Here is a 21,790-nt window from a genome sequence, read left to right as displayed (position 1 = left end):
ATTATGTATTTATTTATTTAAATCAATGTTGATATCATTTTGTTATCTGTATAGGTGTGAATTATGAGAAATTATCTCCTTATTCATTTTTTCGTTTAAATCTATGATTAATAACTCAATGATTCTTCAGTATTGAACAATCTTTTAGGCTTCATGTATAAAACACAATCACTTGTTTAATGTTTGTTCATTTAATTACGAAAAACTGCCATTATGTATTCAGTGATCACTGGTGTTTTGAGCCTCCTTATGGGAGTCCATCTTAACAGAACATCACATCATCTAATACTACACTTAATTATTTCATTGTTAAACTAGGAAATTAAATAATAATTCATCATATAATTAACGTATTTAAAATACAGGTAATGTTCTGGACCATAAGTCCCTTTTGGAGTCAGATTTTGGGAGTTGATGATGTAACATCATCTCCTTACTTCATCATTTAGCTATGTAAATAGATCATTACATCCCTGATAGGTTTAGGACTTTGGTGCCTTCTCATCAGTGTTAATATAAAACACCAACTAATTAATTATCAATTTAATTTTTTAAATAAATATTTATTCTAGGAAGAGATCACTCTGACTACTCCATGTGGGATGCACCACCATGTCATTATTCAATCATTTTTCATATATATTACTTATTTAAATAGATGAAGATGTTGTTCTTCATGACTGGAGTCTGGACATTCCTCCCTGGTATATAATCGTGTGGCATTATTTAATTATATAAGTACTACTTCCTTGACAATCACTGGAGTTTGGTTCCATCTTATGAAAGTTAAGTATGCAAGACAATCCAGTTATTAACTTATTTGATTGCGTAAGTAATGATGGTGTCATCTGTCTTTGGCAGCTGTGCGATGGACACAGCAGGAGATTGGTAACAGAAGCAGTGCCCAGAGTATGAGGGATACTGCTTTATCCAGTGATTTCTGATTATGTCAAAGTAGATTACCCATTTAAAAAACTGTATTGTTTCGCACCATCAGTTTCTGAGAGGATGCAACAGAACTGACCCATGAGGGGCACAGTCACCACCAATTTTAAAAATGGAATAAATGAATAATCTCATGATCAGGGAATCACATCTAATGAACTCTATCAGGATGATAACCTGGCAAACCACCAACAATAAATAAATCTAAATAACCATATTAGAAAGCAGGGTACAGAACTTAATAGAGAACTATCAATTGAGGAATCAAAAATGACTGAAAGAAACATAAGACAGTGCTCAAAATCCTTAGTCAACAGCCAAATGCAAACCTTAACAACTCTGAGAAACCATGGGATCAAGCTCATCTAAAGGTAAGAGAATGAAGAGGGGTTTATTTTATTTTCAACAAAGAGAAAAGGATCATGGTAGATGTGATTAATTGTATTGTTTACATTCTAGAAATTACAAAATTAAAGCATAAGAAAAAGGTATAAATACTCATCAATGTACTTGAATTTGAATGGCATAACGATGCTTACAATTTCATGCTTATGTCACTATAGGCATGTTGTAGCTTGAGAGACTGGTAAATATGATGTATAACTCAAAAGAAAGAGCCCTGCTTTGATTTTGTGAGAAATTCAGTGAGGCTGTAAGTTTAGTTCATCAGTGGGTATGCTACTTTTAGCATGTGGGAGGGGCACTAGAATGTGACAGAATGTTGGATCATGAATGTTGCCTTGCAAACGTGCTTGCATTCTGTATCCTGGTATCATGGGCCAAGGACAACAGAGCAGATTCAAGAAAGTGTTATCATGGGACTGTCTCCCAAGATAACTATCTTCTAAAACTTTTAATGACAACATTTGATTCACCTAACCAAATCATAGCCAAATCTCTGGAAGTTTGCCTACAGATTTTACTGGTTACCAAATTCAAGATTACCTAATTATCAGAGAACATAGTCTGTGGAGAAATAGTCCAATGGCTTCTGTTTATGGAGGCTCACTCTCTCCTAAGAAGTAAAACTATGGAACAAAAGATAATAAGAGTTTCAACAATCATGTGGGAGTTAAGTAAGAGTCAATTGTATCGATTATGGTAGACCATTTCATCCTCTAACTATGTTGTTATTTGATTATTAAAATAGAAGAGAAGGACTGAGCAGTCTAAGGGACCTCAGACAGTGGAGCCAGTATGTAACCCTGGTGCACAAGAGGACTTTGCGAACACATTCCCCATGGAGGTTTAACTGCCTTAATCTAGAGACAGGAGAGAAGCCCTAGTCCCTACTTCACATGACCTGTCATATCTACATGATCCCAACTGGATGGCATTCCCCTACATATGGAATTGTGGTGGGGGGGAGGGGAGGGGAGGGTGGTTAGAGTGCATGATAGAGGGCAGAGAGGGTAAAAGGGAGGGAAGGAGGGAGGGAGGGAAACAGGGAGGGGAGAAGGGAGGGAGAGTAGGAGGGAGGGAGAGAGGAAGAGGGAACTGGGATCAACATGTAAAATAATAAATTAAATTAAAAAAATGCTTTGACTCCAAAATTTTAGTTGAAGGACAAGTTACTGGGGATGAGGATTTCTATTTTTGTTTCCACAGAAAATGAAAAGATGTGGATTCCTTCCAGACTAATGTGGTTTGATCACGCCAGACCGCCTGAAACAGAGTACGAAGTGATCCTACATTCAAAACAGTTGGACAAAGCAGCCTTACAGAGTAAAGCCAGGATTTCTGAAACTTCTTTGAATCCCCCATGACAGCACCCCTTACCAGCAGGAAGTAGTTTGGAAAGAACAACGCACAAATTCCCAAATATTGTGTATAAATATTTGTTTTCATTTAATTGGGACTTTGTTATTTAAAATAAATTTAAAAAAAAAATAAAATAGAACATTAGATACTCCATGATCAGTGGATTGTGGTTCCACAATGTGGGAGGCAATTATTATAGAGCATCTAAATATCAATTATGTAGTTAAAATATTGAAATTAATCACAACCTCATTGTTCACAAGCCTGGTTTGCCGCCACCTTAGGGAAGTGGATGATGTTAAATGAACTCATTATTTGATTATTTAATAATATGAAACAATGATTATATCATCCATGACACCTGGAATTTGGTGCCACAGATCATCTAATTACATAATTAAAATATTTAAGTTGCCAATCCGTGTTAATACCCTAGATAATGTAAATATTTGTATAGTTTTGTAAACCAAAAAGCCTCCATTCCATGAAGAGACCTGTAAAGCTCCCTCTTGTGGAGTTAATGTGCAATATCATCACATTTTATGATTCATTGATTAAATTGATGATGATGACATCCTTCATGGACTGGAGTCTGGCCATGCTTCCCTGCCAGTTAAATGCTACATCACCTATTTATTGTGACAGCTAGCTATTACTGACTTATTTAATTCTTTAAATTATGTAAACGGCAGCCAATGCCATCAGGGACAAGGTTAGAAAAGTTGTAGACATGGGCAGAGCATTTTCTGAATGATCTATGCATCTCCCAGAGTATGAGGGTTGCTGGATGATTGAGTCCAGAAGATTGCACGGTGCCCTCTGAGAAGTACAAGGACTTCAACAAGGCCGGCATGGTGGTCTGGGTGTTGACTACCTGCTCTTCCTCCACATCTTCACGTCGGTTGTGATCTACCATGAGAAGAAGTAGTGGCACTAGGAGATCGGCACCATCACCGAGACCTGGCAAAAGGATGACGACCCAGAACATGGAAGAACATCTCTCTCTCAGCTATGCTGTCGATGCCCCTGCTGCAGCCATCTTTTCAGCTGATATCAACATTTTGTCTACTACTGCTATGCCAATAATGGGCCCATTATCTCAGGTCCTGCAGCACCACAACAGAGATTCAGGCACTGGTGGTAATGTCAGGCCCACAGAATTCATCAGGGAAGACAGTATGATTATCTGACGATTAACTGATGGCATTTTAAAAATCCGTGATGACAGCCTACTTTTTCATATCTGGCAAGTCTGCCCAGGAATTGATGAGACAGAAAAAGGTCAATGACTTACATATTTAAAGATGTAATTATTAAATTCTTTCATTATATAATCTGTGATCCCTGAATATTGGTGCCACCTTGTGTGACTCAATTGTGACAGACGATCTAACTATCTGATTATTTCATTATTCAAATCTTTTTTTTTTCTACTCCTGGAAGAGTGGAGTCTGGGTCCACCTTGTTGGTGTTAAATTGTCTCTTGTGATTTCTTTCTTTCTTCCTTTCTTTCTTCCTTCCTTCCTTCCTTTCTTTCTTTCTTTCTTTATTTATTTAAATCAATGTTGATATCATTTTGTTATCTCTCTAGGGGTGAATTATGAGAAATTATCTCTTTATTCATTCATCTTTTTCTTCAAATCTATGATTAAGAACTCAATGACTTTTCAGTATTGAGCAATCATTTAGGCTTCTCGCATAAAACACTATCCACTTGTTTAATGTTTATTCCTTTAATTATGAAAATCTGTCATTATGTATTCAGTGATCACTGGAGTTTTGAGCCTTCTTAGGGGAGTCCATCGTGCCAGACCATCACATCATCTAATACTACACTTACTTATTCAACTGTAAAATTAGGAAATTAAATAATAATTCATCATTAAATTTATGTATTTAAAATACAGGTAATGTTATGGAGTATAAGTCCCTTTTGGAGTCAGATTTTGCGAGATGATGATGTAAAATCATCTCATTACTTCATCATTTAGCTATGTAAATAGATCTTTACATCAATGATAGGTTTAGGACTTTGGTGCCAACTTGTCAGTGTTAATATAAAATGCCTACTAATTAATTATCTATTTAATTTTTAAAAACATTATTATTCCAGGAAGAGATCAGTCTGACTACTCAATGTCGGATATAAGTATGCACCGCCATGTCATTATTCAATCATTTTTCATTACATATTAATTATTTAAATCGATGAAGATGTTGTTCTTCTTGAGTGGAGTCTGGACATTCCTCTATGGGAGTTAATCGTGTGCCATTATTTAATTATGTAAGTACTATTTCCTTGACAATCACTGGAGTTTGGTTCCATCTTATGAAAGTGAAGAGCAGCCTATCTGCCGGGGCCATGTGGCTCATTGGGATTGGTCATTGCATGGTGATTTAAGCCTGTACGGGCATTTTCCCAGGGTCAAAAGTAGAAGCTTGTTCAAGGATCCAGAATAAACTACTTGAAGATCTCCCCTGAGTTGCTTCTTCCTTGCTGGTCGAGGTTGGGCACGAAAGACTGTGCCTCTGTGGAACCAAGGAGTTACCTGCATATTGGCCCTTGTCCTCTGAGCCTACCTGTGTCTGTATATCTTGGGTAGGGGAAGGTTGCAGCCCTTGCATGGGAGAATGTGATGCTTGCAATATTCCTGTCCAGTGTGTACACATTGATTGCTTTTGGAAGACAGATTATAAAACTGACAGACTGGTTTCATTCCATTGTGCCACATGTTCATGGAACTCATGGCATAGTATTTCTATGTTTCTCAAGGCAATTTAGTTTGACAGCTACAGGATGTCTGGGCCTCAATGTTGAATTGCAAATGGTGAAATGCAAATAACAATAGATTTGGCCCAGACACCTTTACATTCCTCCTAAAGTTACAAAGCTATCTGCCCTTTATACATAATAATAGGAGTGCTCTTAGATTGACCCCTCCTTTGAATGATTATTTAAGTTGGAGGTATGAAATAGACATTCAGTATAGACTAAATCTGCTCTCCTGATGACTATCTTGGTTTTCTGTCTCCTAAGTGTCCCTTAAGCTAGCCTTTCCCTCATCAATACTCTGTGACTCAGCAAATGACTCAGAGGTTGCTCGTTTGCACCCTCAAAAAAAAAAAAACAACTTCTGACATAAACTGATATTTAATATGAGCAATGAAATCCAGGGTAGCTCCACACTTAAAGCTAGTATAACTTTTTTTAACACAAATGTTTTGTACTAACATGGGAAATACTAGCACACAGAGAAGTATGTGCTACCTAATAATAAAAATTGATTAATTAGGTTCTCCCACTCCCTAGGCAACCTGTTCCTGTTCCTACTCTTTAATACTCCTCTTCCTGCCCTGGTGGTTTCTCCTCAACACTTGACTGTCACTCTATACAAGTCCTCTCTGTGTCCTATGTCTTCTTCTTATAGAACCTTTCCAGGTCACAGGCCTCTTTAATGCTCAGGTTCCTTCCAAGCCCTGGAGTTGATATTCTCTGCTTTCCACAGGTAACCTTCACTTCCCTCCTGAATCTGTCTTTCATAGATCATCCCTCTATACATCTCAAAGGCTGTCAAAGGTTGGATGACTAAGCCATGCATTCTTTAAGTGACTCCATAAGATTGTGTATGCAGAGGCCATGAGGAGCTGGGCCTTCATGACTCCAATTTCAAGGGCCCCAACTGCAGAGCCTGGTTCTAAACTGATCCCTTCCTCTTTATAAGCAAGCAAGTCCTGCCATTTTTCTCTTTCTTTCTATTTCTGCCCCTTTCCTTCACTCCCTTTCCCAATAAACTCATGTAGGTTTGTTGAGTTTGTTGGATCCATAAATTGAGGCCAGTGTAAGCAACATAGAATATTTCTCAACAAAACAAAACAATACAAACAAAAAACAAAATCAAGAAATTAGAAAATGCAATAGGCACATTGAAACACACTTGGAACCCAGCAGTTAGGACTTAGAGGTGGAGGAAGGAGAATCAGGCCAGCAAGGCACTCTTTTACTAATAAAGAGTTCAAGATCAGTGTTCACTACATGAAATCTTGTGGGCAGAGGGAAAGCACCCACAGACAGGCACAAAAACTGCAAACCAAAACAGAATAAATCAATACCTTATTATCTTTGATAACTATGCATGGATACCAGAGTTTAGCATGTTGTAACCTACATATTTTGAAAATGTAAAGGTATTTCAATTGGAGGAGGTTTTTTTTTTCCAACTGAAAAAAAATAAAGATGCAAGAGCACCTTTAAACAACAATAAAACATAGGGGAATCCTCTAAAGTCTTAAAGAAAAAAATCAATCCCTAACCCTGACATGTATATGACAAGTGCCAACTGTCTTTACAAGTTCAGTTTAAATTTGAGTAGTTGGTACCTAAATCAATATCCAGCAATCTCAGCCACCACAGAAACTAAGATAGTCAATTAGGCTACCTTATAGGCAGGAGTTCCAGACAAGCCATGGGATCAACACAAGAAAAAAAAATTAAAATTAAAATTCAGGTAAGAACTTTGAATGTCAGTCAGGCAGAGTTGAATCCCCATATCCTCCCACTACTCAAAATTGAGTTTCGACAAAGACAGATAAATAAGAAAAATATGTTGCCCCACTTTTCAGCTTAGCCTCCAATCTTTAAATTCAGTGATGTCTACTAAGTTATTTTGGATTTGGATAGGGTGGATATCTATTTATAATGATGCTCTCATGCTTTAATTTTAGGATAAACCTGAATGGTGGTCATAATGGGGGCCTTGTCCATTCCATGTCAGGTGAGGGTGACCAAGGTGGGTAAAAGCATGCCAGGTAGCCAGATCTTGAGACTGAAGTTTTATTAGAAAGGGGATAGGGAGTGAATCACACAAAAGAAGAGATAAAGAGAAACAGAGACACAGAGAGGTGATAGGAGAAAAGAGGGAGAAAAGAGCACAAAGAGATTATGGGGGAAAGAGCAGAAATAGCAGCAAGGGAGCAAAGAGCCTGAAACAGAGAAGAGAGACAGAGTGTAAGTGGGCAAGGTCTGTCCTTTAAAGGGGTCTTTTGCTCCTGTGTGAACACCAGTATTCATGAAACCCTGGACTGACCAGAGAAAATTCTTAAGTGCATTCCTCCATGTGACAGAATCAGGCTACCATAATGCCTGAGTCTTACAGGTTTATTAGAGGTTAACAAGCTGATGCATCTAGAAAAGAAAACTAGCCATTGCTTTTTCCAAGATGTAATGACCTGTGTCAAACACCAAAGAGGCTGCAATATAGGTATGCACTTAATTCCTAAACTGCCAGCAGAAGGTACTGTGTTGGGGATTCATTCAGTCAGCTGGGTCTCCTTTTGCTAACAGTGAGAGATGCAAGTTGAAACCTATCATGTGACTCAGCAGCTCACTCCTACATTATGAGAAAGTTCTTCACAGGAGTGTCTGGGAGTGCATTCCAGAGAGTACTGGTGGAAAGGAATTGGAGGCAGATAGGCACCTCCAAAGGTTTAAGCTTTTAAGAACTGTAAAGATTGCATGTCTAGTTGAAACTAGTGAGAAAACCAACCAGAAACCACAACACAAGGGAAACTGTGTTGGGCTGGAGGGCTGACTAATTTATTGGGGTGAAATGTGAGGTCAAACAATCAAGGGAGCAACAGGAATTCTGTACTGGTTCTGCAGTGTTGGCAGGAGTACAATAACAAAGCCTCCCTGTTCACTTATAAATCCTGGTGAATGGAAAAGAAAAGAGAAACCCAGGGTTTTTGATGCAATGCTTCAACAATACTGAAATAATGAATCCACATTTGATCTGAGCATAATAGTCCTAGGTAGCCCCAGAGAATAGAAAACAAGAGAGCAGCTGGTTCTATCTAAAAGTGGATGCTTTTGCATCTTCCCCACCCCCAGGTCAAGCCTCTAATGGCAGATTTTTAAGGGCAGAGGCTTCACTGTGGTGAATTCAGAGAAGGGCTTGCTTTAGGTACCCTGGAAGGTGGGGAACTGAACTGCAACTCACTGTTATGGCTGAAGCTTCAATTAACTCTCCTTCTCCACCTACTCAAGGAACTGATCTCCAGAATGGGAGCTAAGGAAAATCTTCTTACCAACACCTCCTGCTGAGTCCACCAACACCTGACTCCCCCACCCAGCAGAAAGAAGCTGGACTCAGACCAATTCCCCCACATCCATGGACTCAGAATGGTTTAGGTGAAAGCATTGCTGGCTTCTTTGTATACACAAATAGTGGGATTATTTGGTTGCCCTGTTCCAAATCCCACTCTCAAGTGGCTGTGTATATTCTCACCTGGTCCTGTCACTTAGGAAGTAAGAACCAATTAGAGCTTCTATTGGACCTGCCATTTAGAGAGTGTTTTTGTTATGAATCCAGGCTTTCTGCTCAGATTATCTCATGAAGTTATTTCTTATGCAGTGCCTTTGGTTCTGTGTACATGAACAGAAGGTGGAGAACCCTGGGTTGAACCCTCTCTCATTTCTAATCTGTAACTCTTTCACTCTGTCTCCCTCAATTTATCACTCCCTTTCCATATCTCTGTCTCTCACTAATCTCTCCCACATTGCAGATCAAATAAGGAGTTCAGGGATTGCATCCTCCTGACCTGAAATACCTCCACAGTTCTTTATTATGATCTCTTTCAGTTTTTCCACAATAAAATACTCATTTATCATTTGTCTTGGGTCTAATTACTTATTAACACACCACCTCAACATGAATTAATTTTTTTATTAAGACTAAAGTCAAATATGATGTCTAACATGTTCACAAAATTGTTTACATAATGTGGGTTTTCTCTTCCATGATTTCTACCCTATTACCTGATATAAAGTTGATAAAAAAAGGATTTAAAATATGTACAGGGTTAGAGATATAGATGAACAAAATTATGACTAAGTTCATTGCCATGACCTATGTTAGTTTTCTGAAAACATACTGTAGTTCCTCCTACAGGAATACTCAAGTGTGTAACCATTTTGTGAAAAACCATGAACTGTCACAAACTCACACACAGGCACCACACAATTAAAATTAAATCAAATCTCTAAACAGATTTCCTTATGTGAATATTTTCTCTTATGAGCACTCATTTCTGTAACCCATGTGTTGAGGGTCTTAAAGTCTTCAAATTTTCCTACAACACGAATTGCTTCATGTACAAGAAAGCAAGCATGAAGGATTGGGCTTAGAGAAAACAATCCTTCTGAAAGAGGTTTTTATGTAAATAAAGACAAGTGTTACAATGAAACAGGGTTCCCTTATCAGTTAATTCCATAGGAATTTTGTCCACATGCATTTGTATGTGAGAACAAAACTGTGACATTGTAATGCTTGAACTGATTGTTCACAATTGTCAGATATTTTTCTCTCCAGAATCCTATGTAACTCAATGTGTGCTGGCTGAAAATCCTACCACATCCTTTCTGTAAGATTCCTTTCCGTAGTGTTTTCTTACGCCCACAAAGATTATTTTGATAAGAAAAGTACACAACATTCCCACAATGCATACATGTACGTGGTTTCTATGTACTTTGATTTTTTTTTCATGATTATAAAGACTAATGATACATAGAGAGGCTTCACCATATGGGATTCATTCAGTGACTTTCAAGTATGCATTCTTTTATGATTTAAGAGAGTGCTGGGATGTGCAAAGGCTTTACCACATTGATGGCATTCATAAGATTTCTCTGCAGTATGTGTTCTATGATGAGATTGGAGAGTAGTGACCCGTGAAAATGCTCTACCACATTGATTACATACATAGGGTTTCTCTCCAGTATGTATTCTTTTATGTTCTACCATTTTGCTGCATTGTGAAAAAGCTTTACCACATTGATTACATTCATAGGGTTTCTCTCCAGTATGTGTTCTTATATGACATTTAAGATTACCATTACTTGCAAATGCTTTACCACATTGATTACATGCATAGGGATTCCCTCCAGTATGTGTTGTCATATGTCTACTAAGATGACCATTACTTTACCACATTGATTACATACATAGGGTTTCTCACCAGTATGTGTTCTTTTATGTTTTTTGAGATGACTGCATAGTGAAAAGTCTTTACCACATTGATTCCATTCTTGTGTTTTCTCTCCAGTATGTATTCTAATATGTCTTCCAAATGTTTTACCACATTGACTGCATTCATAGGTTTTCTCTCCTGTGTGGCATGCAAGGACTTCACCATACTGAACACTTCTGTATGGTTTCTCTCCAGTATGACTTTTTACATACCATTGAAAATGTCTATAACATACAAAGGTTTTCACACATTCATTGTGTATATTCACAGGATTTGCTCCCTTGTGGCTTCTTTCATTCCTGCAAAGATAAATGCCATAGGTAAAACTTTACCACGTGCTTTATACTAAAGAAACTTTGTACATGTATAAAATAAATTTATAACTTGGCCAACTATAAACAAGAATCAGATCTTGAGTTTTACATTTATAATGCTTCCCTTGTGAAGTATTGTTTTATTTTCTTTGAAGATACCTGCAATTCAGAGTAAGAGCCTTTAATTCATGTACTACATTTATGGCATCTATTTACAAGAGATTTCTCACATAACTGAAATGCACTGAACCAACTCAGAGCATTCCCATATTTATTTCATTTATCAGTTTTTCCATATTATAAATAATACTTTATTGGCCAAAATATACCAGTACAAATTGAATCATTCACACATTTCAATGGTCATAGGGATTTACTTCAGGTTTGAGTTTGTTGATATCTTGCAGATGATGTTGCAGTACTGATAAATTTTAAACTTCTTTCACTCTCAAAAAATATCCTCAGAGTGGGGACTACTAAATATCTTTCATTTCTTCTCAGAGTCCTAAGAGAGAGAGGTGCGTTGCTTCTTTACATATTCTAAATTCACATGGCTTGCATTTCAAGTATTATATATTTCTTTTACTTTCCTAGGTTTTCTGATATAGAATATTTTGTGTAGACCTGGCTAGCTTGGGATTCACTTTGTATACCAGGATGGTCACAATCTTAAGGAATCCACATTGCTCTTCATCATTAACACTGGAAATAAAAGCATGGGCTATAACTACCTGTCTCAACATATGATATTCTTATTAAAGCAAGAATAACAAAGAAAAGGTTTCCATATTGCACTTATACACTTTGTCTTTCTTTTCCTCACAGAAATGTGTTATAAGGATTAAGGTTTCTCCACAACAACCTTCTTGATATTCATAATCTGACACTTTCCATATGCATACAAAAGTCACAAATATATAAGTAATGCCTGGTTATCTATAGACTTTTTTCTTAGATGGTCTTGGATATAGTTATCACCTATTCAATATGTATATTGTTTAAAATATCTGAATAATATGAAATTCAACAGACTGGCATATCTACATCATAGATCTCCAGGTGCTAAAATTCACAGGGTAGTATCTGTTATGGCATTGTTTCCTTCCATTTTTCACTAAAACCTTGGAAACACATAAGAGCTACCTTTCATTGAGGTACATGGTTTTGTGAGAAAATGAGAACAATTACTATACTTTAAGCTCTACTTATATTCACTGCTGTTCTTCTTAATCTTTTTCTTTTTAATATTGTATGTGTGTGTCTTCAATAAAATTTCTAGAATACATTAAAATATTTTCAGAGCCAAATTTGAATAAATTTACACATGAAAATTTACCTTCTCTGTCTTCTAGAATTTTGACAATGATCTTCCATATTATGTTCATCCCAAATGTACCCTGAAATAACAGAAAATATATGATGTATTATTGTAAATTGTACACAATTTAAGTTAATAACTTCAATGAACATTAGAACCATGCCTCATTCACCCATTTCCCTTTTCTCAATCGAAATTTTAGACCAGTATCAATAACCAAGAAATATGTGGTCCCTTATTTTAAAACATTTAGAAAAAATCAGTCTTACCTGTAGCAGTGAGGTTCTTGTAGGTGTCCAGCAACACATCTGTGTAAAGACACTTTTGAGAAGGATTTAGCAAAGCCCACTCTTCCTGAATGAAATGGATGTGCACATCATCATAGGTCACTGTATCCTACAATAACCCATACATGTGTGACAAAGAAATATGATACTCACATTGTAAATATAAACATCTTTGACAATATATGCATATAAATCTGGAGCCTCACACACTTATTTCATGACATGGACATTATAATGCACTCACCTAATCAATTTAAAAGGAAACTGAATAGGAGGTTCACATGCACCAATTCTTGGCCCTTTACTTAGCATATAGCCCTGGGAAAGAAATCCCAATAAACAAACATAAATGGACAGGCAAGCTACCAGAACAACACTACTGAGAACACATCAGAAACAAATTGTACAATAAGCACAGCCTATCACAGAAATATTGCAGGCCCCGGAAACAGCATCTTTCTTTGTTAGATTTTCACTTTGGTTAAGAGACACCATGGACCTGGGCAACACTTACAAATAAAACTATCAATTGAAGTGTCATACTTAAAATTTCAGAGGTTCAGTAAATCATCACTATGGCAAGGGTCATGACATCATGCAGGCTGCTGAAGTCCTCAATGTTAGTGTCCTTACACCATGACATAGATGCAACAGGGAGTCGTCTGACACACTAGGCAGCATTATGCAAATAAGAAACATCAATGCCTGACCCTACAGTGATGTGCTTCCTCTAACTGGGTATATCCCACTCCAAATCAACTCATCTGCTGTCACTAGAGTGAACTCACGGAATATGGACTTACAGCTGGGAGATCTTCGGAGCACCAAAATAGACCCTCCTGAATGTGGTTGACACTTAGGTGACTTGATCTGTTTGGGGGCCCTGGGCAGTGAAACTATAACCCATCCTAGTTGTCTGAACTGTGTTTTGGAGCCCACACCCCAAGGTGGGATACCTTGTTTAGTCTTGATAAAGGATAGAGCAGCTTACTCCTTCTTCAGCTTTTTATGCCAGATTTTGTTGACTCCTAAATGAGGGTCTTATCCTCTCTGACTATTGAAATGGTGAAAGAAGGAAGAGAGGTTGGGGATGAAGATGGAGAGGGATGGAACCTGGGGTTGGTATGTAACATAAAAACTAAAATTGTAAAAGAAATTATAAAAGAAACAATATATTATTATAATCATGCACTCAAAGTGACTGGTTTTATTCTCATTGTTCTTTCAGAATCAAGTATTTGAAATAAAGTTCATTCCCAGTTTTTGTATATTCAGATTGTGTGTGAGAGAGATATCCATTTTGTTCTTGTTACATCCCATAGTATAGGTTATCCAATACCCTGCATCTGGAGTTAAGGTCATATTGAGCCTAGAATTTTGGGTTTTTGGATCTGAACTCAGTTCATCCTCAAGTAGAGTATGTGCTAAGCCACCTGCATGACCCATAGTACTTTTTAGGCAAAACAATAAAAGTGTTTCCCAGATTGAAAACACCAAGAATAAATCACAGTACATAAATAGAAAATAAACAAATAATCAATGAGAACTTGGTGCATTAGTGTGCATATTCTGTAGAAGATAAATTTGAAGCATGAATTGAATACAATGTAAACTACATTCCTAACAATTTATAAAAGGATACCTAATTCAAAAGATTCATGCAAATCGGAAACAAATAGAATCCCAAGATGATTATGAAAAAATAGTACACATATTGACACAACTAGGTTTCTATATCTACAAAACCATGCAGTGATCGAGAGGTATACAATATTTGGGAAAGAACAAAGGTGGAGGAAGAGAAAAGGAAAAGAACAATAAGAGTTAAATATAGTCAACTTTTAATATTTTCATAAAAATGATTGGTATGTACAAATAAAATGTTTAAAAAGCTTGGTCCCCAAAAAACCCACTGCAGTCATAAAGTCACTTAGTTTAAGGAGGTGTAATCAAGAGAATAGAAGGACACCACCCACAGAGTTAAGAAATAAAGAAAAATATCTGTAATGACAAATTGTGTTCATTTCTAGCTAATGCTCAAAGAGGAGAGAACCTACAACAGAAGGCTATTTTTTATTGTTATGTTTGGGACAGAGTTTCCCTGTGCAATAAATAGCCTTAATTGTCCTAGGTATACCTATGTAGAACAAGCTAGCCTTGAACTAACATCGATGGCATGAACCACCACAACCTGGCTCCTAAAAGAGATTTTGCATTCCACATATTTTGCCATCTTTAAGTTCTTTCAATGTCTCACACCAGCTTATACTTTGAGGAATGTAAATAGTGACAGGATACTGCTTGTTGGGCCAGCAGGGCAATATAAGCCTTCAACAGAAAGTATAGCACCATAATTATTTCATAGTAAAAGAGGAACTTGAAACAGCAGATCACACTTTACTGACAGGTCCTGAGTAAGAATGCCAGAAGATGAGAAAAGTAGGGAATGCAGAACAAAGAAATGATGGGAGCTTGGTCAGGGAGGTTTTGCTGAAGCTGTGTCTTATTCTAAGTATGAATATTATGAGGAATAGTGTCTTGTATACTACTCACATGTGGAAATGGAAGGAAGTACAGTGCTTCTAGGAAGACAACAGGCATTAGCATACAAAGGGACAAAGAGAAGGCTGCTTATATAGTGCAGTACAGGAGGAACACAGGGAATCCCAATAACATTACTGGCTAAACACTCAGTGGTCATGGGCCCAATAACCACAGCTCCATGTGGTGGGAAGAGTTGTGTTATTTGGATCTGAAGCAACCCCTCAACAAAGGCCCTGGTCATAGACAATTGCATTCTCTCCCAAGCATCTTCCTTGTTTCAAAGGATGAACTCTATTTTATTCTCAATAGCTCAATGCCTGATGGAAAACACCTAAAGTTAGAACCCTGAGGCTGTTATTTGCTCTGCCAAGCCCTATCTTGTGTTTCAGAAGGGAGCTATGTTACTTCTCCATGAGTGTACCTAGACAGAAATTCTTGCTTGCTCAGTCCAGCCCTCAACACATCACTGTTTTCCTTTTCAAACAGTTGTCACCTGGGCTCATCTTGCTCATGTGACAGCCATGATTTTCTCAAGAAGACAATTAATGCTTATGGCTCAAGAGGACTTAATGTTCATTGCAACCCAGTAATGCACCCTTGAACAGCTTGTAAAAGCCTTGCTCCGTGGAATGGAGATGGGCATTGGGGCTGTTAGTAAATCAGTGGTTAGTCCATTTGCCATGGTTTGGAGGCAAATATCTGGACTATCCTGGAGAGCAAATGCATATTTTAGCATCCTAATCTCTAACATGACTGGTTAACATGAAACTCAGTTTTTTTTTTTTTTTTTTTTAATTATAGTGGCAGCACTACCTCAGCTAAATTGTCTTTTGAGATACTAACTATCCACCAAGAATTGGTAAACTTTATATCAACAATTCCCCTCTGCCACAAAACAGCTCAATGATGGAGTGTGGTCCAATACAGGAATATCATTCATACATGTCTTTATTGGCACTTGCCTTTAACTTAGCACTTGGGAGTCAGAGGCAGGCAGATCTCTGTAAGATTGGGGCTAGCCTGCACTTCAGAGAAAATGTTAAGTCAGGCTGCAAAGCTACAAGGAGAAAACCTATTTGAAAAAATTATACACACACACACACACACATATATATGAAAAATAATTAAAGAATGTCATCTAGAGCATGAACAAAATTAACTCCAAATGTGGATATTTCCTTAGCCTAGAGACAAGGGGGAGTGACTGGTCCAAAAATCAAATGAGTTGACAGATTTTGATGATCCCTCCTGGAAGACCTCAGCCTCCTTGAGAAATGTATGGGGGATGGGATGAGGAGGTCGCTGGGGGGAATGGGAGGATGAGAGGGAGCAGGAACAGGGATTGATATGTAAAATCAAATCTTTTCATTTATTTTGTTTTAAAAACTGAAGAAAAGCTATTTTGATGGCAAAAGAAAAATAAATGATAATAACTCTGCATTGATCTAACCCCTTAGCTTTACATGTGAAGGGCAGAATTTCTAGAAGGCACTGGACAAACTGAACCTCTTCTTATTTTTTAAATTGCCATCCTTGTGCATGAAAAGTATAATGGAACTGACTACAAAAAAATTTTCTACACAATGCTCCATGATTGAAATCCTTTCCACAAAGACTACCATAAATGTCCTTCCTGGATAGTGAGATCAACAACTACCTTATCCACCATCATGGAGCTCACATCTAGTAACTGTTGGAAACAGAAGCAAACACCCATAACTAAACACTGAGTCAAACTAGAATACAGATGCAGAGGGAAAAAACAAGACCAAGTTGCAGAAATACATAGAGACAGCTGACCTGAACAAGGAGGAGCTAATGGGCCCCCAGACTGATAGCTGGGAATCCAGCGTGGGACTGACCCCCTTAATATGGGTCTAAGCTTGAAGGCCTGAGCAGTCAAAGGGAACTCAGACAGTGTAACCAGGAGGTATTCTTGGTACACAAAAGGACCTTGTGGACACATCCCCTATGGAGTGATAACTGCCTTAACCTAGAGACAGGAGAGTGGCTCTAGTCCCTACTTCATATTACTTGACAGATTTACATGACCCCACCTGGATGGCATAGCACTACATGAAGAATTGTGATAGATTGATGGGAGCGAATGGTCAGGGTGCATGTGAAGGGATAGAGAGGGTAAGAGCAAGTGAAGGAATGAGAGAGGGAGAAGGAACTAGGATCGACATGTAAAAGAAAAAAAAAATGAAAAAAAAAATCCTTTCCAAAGAAGTAGCCCGCTAGTTGAAGTATTTACAGGCTGCTCCCTGGTAGGTGGAGATTCTAGAACCACAATGGGATAAACAGAACACTGAATTTGGCAGCACATTCCACCCAGCTTCCTCCTGGAGGGCCTGCTAAACAGACTTTCTTGACTCCCCATCCCACCCTCCCAACACCCTCACTCACCATGCTGCAGCTTCTGTGCTCATCCATGCTCCCCTCACAATTCCCCACTGCAGCAGTCACAGAGCAGCAATCAATCCTTTGGTGCCTGTTCTGATATAAAACCAAACCTTCAGCATGGCTCCAGGAAGTCTCCTTCCAGACCTGAGACAGGAGAGTTGCCTCAATGTCCCTGATTTGCTAGTGAGGCTTGAATGACAAGAGCAGTTCCTCAAGGGTTAGAAAGTTCTTAAAGACACAGCAAGCCCTGCACCTCCTTTGGCCCTGTCTTCTACTCCAGACCTAGACATTTAAGAGATCTGAACAAACAAGAACTTATTTGTTTTTTGTTTGTTTGTTTGTTTTTTGAGACAGAATTTCCCTGTGTGGCACCTGCTGTCCTGAAACTCACCTAGTAAACTGTGCTGCTCAATTCCTTCCTAATTATTAATATTAATCTTGTTATTGTTGTTTTCTAGTAGATTTTTCTCATTACTTGTTTAATATTAAGTACTTAATTAATTAATTAATTAATTAATTAATTATGGTGTTTGAAATAGTTTCCCTGTGTGGCCCTGCTCTCCTGGAACTTACTCTGTAGACCAAGCTGTCATCAAGCTCACAGAAATCCACTTACCTCTACTTCCTGAGTACTAGAATCAAAGGCGACAGCCACCACTGCATAGTCAGACACAAATTTCAATGTCCCTTACCAGTGCCATCAATAGACCACCTAGCTCTCTTCTTACAGTGCACAGGTTCAACCTCTCTTCCTCCACAAATGTGCAGAGCTTGCTCAGACCATTACACAATGCAGACTGAAGTGATTCTCTTCTTAGGGCTTCCAGTAATATCAAAAGTATACAGAAATTTTTTAGGACACAAGTGATATTTGTTCTGTGCCATCTTGCTGAGGTCAGAAGACTGAGGGGACTTTTACCTGGTTGTCACAGGTCCCTCAGGCAACCATGAGAGAAAGGCAGGAGCCATATTACAAGCAAGATGATATATCTTTCTTCTGATAGACGCCAAGGATACAGGTCCCTTGTATTGGAGTTTTGTTGCTGAAATTAGCGTCAAATTCTTGAGAAATGACTAATAAATAAAAAAAGGGTCATCTGCATGGTAAGCTGAATACTCAAAGAGAATGTGGCTGAGAAAAATGCCTCTACCTATGAGCACTATGTTGAACCAGCACAGGTTCCTCAGTAGGAAGATGAGGAAACACCTGCATGATTCAATGTTCTCTATTCAAACAGAATTGGTAGAACATATCTCTCTGTGTCTGTATAAAGAGGTTTTATTGGAATGTCTCACAGGCTCTGGGCCAGCTAGTATATTAAAGTTGCCAATCAATGACAATTTGAAGAATTCAGTATTTGTTTGGTTTATGGATGTGGATGTCTCAGCTGATCTTCAGTATACATTAGTATTTCAAAGAAATAGGCCTTAAAGTTATAAAGGAATAGACTCAGCAGGATCCACATGGTATTAAATTTGTGGAGACTGTAAATGTTTCCTACAAGTGTTGTTGTATTTTGTTTGTGGTTTAGCAAATGAAGCCTGCCAGCTGGTGGTGGCACATGCTTTGATTCCAGCCCTTGAGAGGCAGAGGCTGGTGAATCTCTGTGTCTTCTATTGGGTAAAAAATGTTCATAGAGAAACCCTGTCTCAAAACAAAAACAAACAAAAAAAACAAACCAAAACAAACAAAAAGAACAAACAAACAAAATATAAACAAACAAAAAGAAAATTGCCTGAAGTTGAGAGTGTGGAGCTAGGCAGTAGTTATTCACAGAGGACAGGCCATGGTGGAACACGCCTTTAATCCTAGCACTTGGGAGACATAACCATGTGGATCTCTGTAATTTCATGACCACTGCAGGCTACACCAGATTGATACAGTTAAAAAGAGACAAAGAGAAGGTTTGGCTCATTCCTTTATCCCTGTACTTGGGAGGTAGATATGGCTGGGAGGAGAGAGAAATATAAGAGGGAAGAAGACAGAAGTCACTGTGTTCTGGACAGAAATATCCTAGGATCAGAATCGCCTGGCGCTTTGGTCTGAGGATTCAGTAGAAGTAAGAATTAGGAGCTGGCTCCTCTGCTTCTATCATATTTCATCATTAACCACATATCTTAATCCAGGTATTGATTATTAAGACCAACTAGAATTAGGTTTACAATTTCCAGTGTAGTGTGTCAAAACTGAACTATGTTGTACAAGACTAGAATTGATGGTAATAGAATTGATGGTATAAATCTTTACCAATTTACCAAGTTTATTGCTATATTTTGTATGTTTGAGCTAGAGAGAAAATGGTTTGTATGAGTATACAGGTTATGGGATGTAGATAATTATGTGAAGTTGAATGTTAGTATTTGACCCTCTGGTCATCCCCCAAAAGATGTTCTGAGTCTCTTCCCAAGATCCACCCCATGTTTTATTGGATGAGCCAAAATTCTTCCACACATTAACAATAAAACCAAAATAAACAAAGAACAAAATAATGGTCTTTGGGAACATGAAGCACCAGAATTATGATCCTATACATGGTAAGTTTGCAACATGAAATGAATACAATCCAGTGACAATAAACTACAATTTATAACAAAATGCTGATTACAAAGGCACATTAACAATATTTTTTGGAAATACACAGAATACTCAATGGAATTATGAAAACACAGTACACAAACTGACATAATATGACTTTTATACTTACCACAAAGTTACAACAATCAAAATATGTACAATATGTATAAAAGAATGAAAGAGATAGAGAGAATAACCCAAAAACAAGACCAGAAAATATCAACTGTTAATATCAAGTAAAAAGAAAGTTAGCCAGGAAAAGTGTGATCTTGACCAGTGTTATCCAAATACCTATGAATGCATGTGTACAGAAATTAAATAAATACAGACCTCAACACCCCGATTAAATCAACTCCAAGTGACACTACAAGGCTTTTGACCCTGCAGCTATAGATATCTATTCCAAAGACAGGAGGTCCCTGCTCTAGAGCTCTCTATGCAAAAGGAGCTGATCTGCTATGGTTCTGTAGACCTTTATGCACCTTTATGCTTTCAGGTAAACCCAGCCCCACTGATGTCCATTCCTAAAACAACATGGAAGAATAATTTAATATCTGCTTCCTGCCACATGGTTTATGGCCAAAGATGAGGACTCTGACCTAACTCCCTACCCAAAACCATAAACACCTGAGAAATCTCTGAGAACAGAGACTCCTTTTGTCCCATGGAATTGAACTTCACTTAGCACAGTCTTGTACCTGGTGGTAGCAGAGAGTTAAAAACATTATAATCTTGTATTGCTGACATACATCCGCATCACCATTTTTTAATATTTTCAAAACTATTTATAATATAAAACTGAAAGATGAATGGAATATTCAGAACTTCAAGAAATCAGACCTTCAGTTTTCTAGTGTCAGCCTCCACTGCACCAACAGCATTGCATGCATATGCACACTGGAAAGTTATGTAATAACCAGCACATCTTCGCATGCCAGGGCTGCAGAGTCTTCCCCAAACCAAGAAACACATGAACAGGAAGGCCAGAGGACAAGGGTCACTGTCCAGGTCACCACATGGACCAAAAGAACCAAAGTATGTCTCATGGTCCACACAAATCTTTGTAGAAATGGAACTTGAGAAGACCTGATTTGAAGACCCCATGCTCAAAATGGTGTAACTTGTGTACTTCCTTATGACTTGATAGAGGAGAAGGAAAAGAGAATCCTGAAAAGAAGCCTTCTCAGAGTCCATCATTAGCTGGGACCACCCACTTGGTCCTCTAGTTTGCACCTCTACCAGGGAATCAGAAGTCAATGAATCAGATTGGACATTCCTTGTAGCTCTGCACTACCCACCCTGCAGACAGGGGCCCAGTCAAGATAGTTTTTGTTTTAGTATACATTTTTCTACTGTTCTTGAACACAAACTGCCCATTATGGAAATCACTGTGTCCTTTTTGTACAGATTTTATTACACATTCATTGTTCCTGGCTGGGTAAACATTGACCTCATAGCTGGGAAATACTGCAGCCAAATCTATGGCACCTCAAATATTCACTGTTTTTAGTGGAAACTTCTGTCTAAGAATGAAGGCAGTGAATTAGAAAACAATGAGGAAGCATGCTAAGGGCTTCGATGCAAAAAAAAAAAAAAAAAAAAAAAAGAGTATGTG

The sequence above is a fragment of the Phodopus roborovskii genome, unplaced genomic scaffold, assembly GCF_943737965.1.
Source record: "Phodopus roborovskii unplaced genomic scaffold, PHOROB, whole genome shotgun sequence".
Taxonomy (NCBI): domain Eukaryota; kingdom Metazoa; phylum Chordata; class Mammalia; order Rodentia; family Cricetidae; genus Phodopus; species Phodopus roborovskii.
This window is presented reverse-complemented; position numbering follows the sequence as displayed.